Source organism: Euphorbia lathyris, chromosome 1 (genome assembly GCF_963576675.1).
Source record: "Euphorbia lathyris chromosome 1, ddEupLath1.1, whole genome shotgun sequence".
In the NCBI taxonomy this organism is placed as follows: Eukaryota; Viridiplantae; Streptophyta; class Magnoliopsida; order Malpighiales; family Euphorbiaceae; genus Euphorbia; species Euphorbia lathyris.
Window position 1 is genome coordinate 36,808,729 of NC_088910.1, and position 6,116 is coordinate 36,814,844.

Sequence of the window (6,116 nt, forward strand, 5' to 3'; positions counted from 1 at the left end):
CTATACACCACAACACAATGGTGTATCCGATAGGAGGAACCGTACCTTACTAGATATGGTACGATCTATGATGAGCATAGCATTACTTCCAAAGACATTCTGGGGCTATGCCTTAGAAACTGCCCTCTTCACCCTAAATCGAGTACCAACTAAATCCGCCAGTTCCACACCATATGAATTGTTCGTTGGTAGGAAACCCACATTCTCATTCATGAGAGTATGGGGTTGTTCAGCGTTTGTCAAACGCGTAGCGTTAGACAAACTAGATTCTAAATCTGATAAATGTTTCTTCATTGGATACCCTAAGGAAACTATGGGGTATTACTTCTATCATCCAGATGATCAGAAAGTAATAGTATCCAAGCACGCAACCTTCTTGGAGAAAGAGTTTCTCGAAGAAATAGAAAAGGGAAGCATGATTGAACTTGATGAAGTTCAAGAAGAAGAAACATCGACTGAAACAACAGAGGCGGTTTAGGAACCCGAAGCAGTCCCATTGGTTGAGACTCAAGTGCCACCTACTCGTAGATCACAAAGAGTTCGTGAACTCCCAGTTAGATATGGTTTTCTAGTGGGAGATGATGATGAGGTTTCCGTGTTAGACGACGACCCGAAAACTACGAAGAGGCTCTTACCAGTCCAGATTCTAAAGCATGGCTCGAGGCCATGGATTCTGAAATGGATTCCATGTACACCAACCAAGTGTGGACTTTGGTTGATCCACCCGAAGGGATAAAACCCATTGGGTGCAGGTGGATCTTCAAGAAGAAGACTGACATGGATGGAAAGGTTAGTACCTACAAAGCTAGGTTAGTAGCGAAAGGATATCGTCAGAAGCAAGGAATTGATTATGACGAAACTTTTCCTCCCGTAGCCATGTCCAAATCAATCAGAATAATGCTTGCTATTGCCGCTCACTACGATTACGAGATTTGGCAAATGGATGTGAAAACAGCTTTCCTAAACGGAAACCTGCTTGAGGATGTATATATGATGCAACCTGAAGGTTTCATATCAAAGGATGCAAACAAGGTTTGCAAACTACAGAGATCCATTTATGGACTCAAGCAAGCATCGAGAAGCTAGAACAAGCGTTTTGACGAAACCATAAAACAATTTGGTTTCGAACAAAATTGCGAAGAAGTTTGCATTTACAAGAAGGCAAGTGGGAGCTCAGTTGCATTTCTCATATTATATGTGGACGATATATTACTAATGGGAAATGATATAGCTCTACTACAGTCGGTGAAAGTATGGTTATCCAGTAACTTCTCCATGAAAGACCTTGGTGAAGCAGCTTATATACTTGGTATATAGATCTACAGAGATAGATCAAGAAGACTGCTTGGTCTTTCACAGGCTACATACATTGAAAAGGTGTTAAAGCGGTTTAGCATGCTTGAATCGAAGCGAGGTAACTTACCCATGGTACATGGAGTAAAGTTAAGCAATCATCAATGTCCTAAAACCGAAGATGATAAGAAACGCATGGCTGTGATCCCGTACGCCAGCGCAATCGGTTCGATTATGTATGCTATGCTTTGCACTAGACCTGACGTAGCGTTCGCGTTAAGCATAACGAGTCGTTATCAAGGTAATCCGGGAGACGAGCATTGGAATGCTGTCAAGAATATTCTTAAGTGTTGAAACACCTTTTCACATGATTTTGATTTGACAAAATTATTTATGTGAATGATAAAAATATTCCAACACATTAAATTTAAATGCTTTGATTTATTCATACTAATGTGTTTGTTCAATATTGAGTTATTTGATTAATAAGCCAATTAGCTAAATGGACCCAAGGCCCATAAAAGAGAGTCAAAGCCTCACGGCCCAAGTAGACTCAAAACGCCGTCGTACTGAGTAAGACATATGTTGAAACACCTTTCCACATGATTTTGATTTGACAAAATTATTTAAAGAATATTCTAAAACACACTAAGTTTAAATGCTTTGATTTATTACACTAATGTGTTTGTTCAATGTTGAGTTAAATTGTTTATAAGACATAAAGACTAAAAGGCTAAAGGCCCAAAGGAAAGTCAAAGGCCCAAGACAACTCGGCCCTTGTAAACAAAACACTGTCATTATGGACAAAACGCAGCTCAGCATGAAGAAGGATCTGGAAGACTTTCTTTGTCTACTTCGGAACGAAGCTGCTGAGTTGGACGACAAAGAGTACAAGACAGCAGCTGAGCAAGGAACAACTTCAAGACAAAGTATTTCTACTTTGGATAAAGTTCAGAAGACACAGAAAGCTGTCTGGAAGACTTTGCCATAAAAGGCGAAACATTCTGCCTGTCTGTCTAAAAGCTGCTCAGCACTGACCGAAGACAGAAGATACAACAATCTGATTGGCTAACGGCACTGAGCGTGTACTGAGTGACAATGACATCAAGCCGTTTCCCTCCAACGGTTATTTCGAAATTTTAAATAACCGATACCTCAAGTGTCACTATAAATAGGCCTTTCAGTTGCTTCATTCGATGCAGATCTTCAACTAGCCATTACGCTGACCAAATTCACACTCGAAGAATCTGTGAGAAAAAGCAAAGCAAATACTTACACCAATTTCCATATTACTGTGTAAAAGTCTATAATGATTATCCAATCATCTAAAGTGTTTTAGCAATTGTTGTTTAGGACAATCTCATTATCAATTCTAGAAATAGAAAGGAGAGGCTGAGTACTCGGTTATAGTACTCAGGAATAGAATAGGAGTGAGTAGAGGTATAGAGGAAGGTACTCTTGTTATACTCAGCTTCTTGTTGTAAAAGGTTTGATGCTCTACCGTTAAAGAGCTCAGTAGAGAATTCGAAAGCTCGGAACGTGTTCCGGGGACAGGACGTAGGCGTAGAGGCCGAACTTGGATAAATCTGCTGAGTAACATCGTTCTAACCTTAAACTCCTTTAATCTATATATTGCTTGCTTAAACAAAACTGACCAAGTAAAGAGGTCACGCTGAGTTGTGTGCATTGAGTATCTGAGTTCAGGAATAGACTTAAGTGATATCTCCTGACTCAAAGAAAGAAGCTGACTTAGTCACCAGTTGACTAAGCTAGTGTCTTACTTCATTCAGCGCGCTGTATAATTCCTTTTCAAAGAAAAAGAAGTCAGCCTCAATATACAAAATTTTAAATAGTTCCTAACCCCCCTGGAACTAACTTGTTACGTTATAAGGGACCAACAAGTGGTATCAGAGCCTAAAAGCTCACTGTGCAAGGTTTAACTACCTTGAGCTGATCCCCACTATGGCTGAAAACAGCACTCGGTTTCTCCCAGGAAATCTGACAACTCAGATTCTACCTGAGGGTCTGTCCATAACTCGGCCTCCCCTATTCTTTGGGTCTAACTATACCGTCTGGAAGAATAGGATGAAAAATTTCATTCAGGCTACAAATATGAGTGCCTGGATATCTATAGTCCAAGGCCCATTTGTTCCTGTTGATGGCCAAATGGTTGTCAAATCTGAGACCAAATGGATAGAGGATGATCTCAAGAAGCTACAAAATCATGCTTCGGCTATAAACATGCTTCATTGTGCGCTCGATGCTGCAGAATATAACAAGATTTCAGGTTGTGAGTCAGCGCAGGAGATCTGGAAGAAGCTGGAGGTCACCTATGAAGGAACCAACAAGGTGAAAGAATCCAAAGTGAACCAGCATATGAGATTGTACGAGCTGTTCGAAATGAACGATGATGAAGGGATCTCAGACATGAATGCAAGATTCACAAACATCATCAACGAGCTCAAGAGACTTGGGAAGATCTTCACTGAGGAAGAACAAGTCAAGAAGATTATTAGGAGTCTTCCTAAAAGCTAGAAAGCAAAGAAGACCGTTGTTGAGGAAGCTTAAGACTTAACCACCTATAAGTATGATGAACTCATCGGCTCACTGCTGACCCATGAGATCTCGATGAAGAATTTCGAGGTGAAGGAAAAGTCTGAAGACAAGAAGCAAAAGTCTCTTGTCATGAAAGCTGGCTCCACTGATGGGAGCTCAACAGACGATGAAGAGATGGCTATGTTTACCAGAAAGATGAAAAGGCTGTTCAAAAAGAATGACAAATATTCTAAGAAGCCTTATAAGAAGTTTGATAAGTACAAAGCTGACTCCAGCGACAACAAGTACAAGAAGGACAGCTCAAAGCCCATAACTTGCTTTAAATGTCATCAAACTGGCCATATCAAGTCAAGCTGTCCCTCGCTGAGGAAAGAAAGAAAGAACGGCAAGAAGGCAATGGTGGCAACCTGGAGTGATAGTGATGATTCATCATCATCTGAAGCTAATGCCAGTGAGTCAGTGAAGATTTGTTTCATGGCTGATGAACTTACTGAGCCATGTGTTTCTGAGCATGCTGACCCTTCCATTGCATCTGACGATGAGGAACATTCAACCGAGGTAAGCCTGAGGTGTGCTGAGAAGTAAAAAATGTGGTATATTGACAGCGCATGCTCGAGGCATATGACTGGTGATGAAACTCAGTTCATCACATTTGAGCGTAAATGAGAAGGAAGCGTAAGTTTTGGAGACAACAAAAAGGGTAAGATAGTAGGGTCAGGAACCGTTGGAGGTAATCCTACTATTGAGTCTGTCTCCCTAGTCAGCGGACTCAAATATAACTTACTCAGCGTAGCTCAGCTATGTGACAATGGGAGAAAAGTTATATTTGATGACACTGGATGTAAAATATTCGAGGGTAAGACTAATGAGTTAATTTTAACCGCCCCTCGCATTGATAATGTCTTCATGCTGAACTTAGAGAAAAAGTTTTCAAAAACTGTATGCTTAGTATCAAAGGAAGAAAATTCCTGGCTATGGCACAGGAGACTTGGTCATGTAAGCATGGACCTCCTGGCCAAATTAGCAAGAAAGCAATTGGTTGAGGGACTGCCAGAACTTAAATTTGAAAAAGATTAACTATGCCACGCTTGCCAAGCTGGAAAACAAACCAAACAATCTTTTCATAGCAAAAACATTGTCTCAACTAAGCGTCCATTAGAGTTACTACACTTGGATCTCTCCGATCCAATCCAGCCGCTGAGTCTGGGTGGAAGAAGATTTTCCTTGGTCATTGTAGATGACTTTTCTCGGTACACTTGGATCATCTTGCTGAGTAGCAAGGATGAGACCTTTGAGACATTTTCAAATTTGGTTAGAAAACTTGAAAATGATAAAGACCTAAAATTGGCTCACATCCGAAGTGATAATGGTGGAGAATTCAAAAACCAACAGTTTGTTGAATTCTGTGAAGCCAGCGACATTGACCATAATTTTTCTGCTCCCAGAACGCCTCAACAAAATGGGGTTGTTGAAAGGAAGAACAGAACCTTGGTTGAAATAGCTAGGACAATGCTGAGTGAGCATAGGCTTCCAAAGTACTTTTGGGGAGAAGCTGTCAACACAGCGTGCTATATTCTTAATAGGGCTCTTGTTAGACCTATACTAAAGAAAACCCCCTACGAACTTTGGAAAGGACGAAAGCCCAACATTGGATACTTTCGAGCCTTTGGCTGTAAATGTTTTATTTTAAACACCAAAGATAGCTTAGCTAAGTTTGACTCAAAAGCTGATGAGGCTATCTTTTAGGCTACTCAACAAACAGCAAAGCATACAGAGTTTTCAATAAACGAACTCAAGTTTTAGAAGAGTCAGTACATATTGAGTTCGACGAAACTAACCCTGCAGGAAGATATCAGCCGCTGACCGAGGATGATCCACACTCAGTACCCGCTGATCAACATACAGCCGCTGAGTCATTCCCTCAAGGGCTGACCAAAGGTAAAAGTGAACCTCAAATTGTTTTCACTAACCAATCTACACCTGCAGAGATTGTTGAAACACAGACAGCACAAGACATCAATCTACCAAAGGAGATAAGGATACCAAGAGGATACTCAGAAAGTGTTATTCTTGATGCCGCTGAGAATACCCTGATGACAAGAAATCAACTCAGGAGATACCTCAGCAACGTAGCCTTCGTCTCAGTTCAGGAACCAAAGAACTTCGCTGATGCTGAGCACGATGAATTCTGGATGAGCGCAATGCAAGAGGAACTTGATCAATTCAGAAGAAATGATGTATGGGAGTTAGTGCCACATCCAAGAATT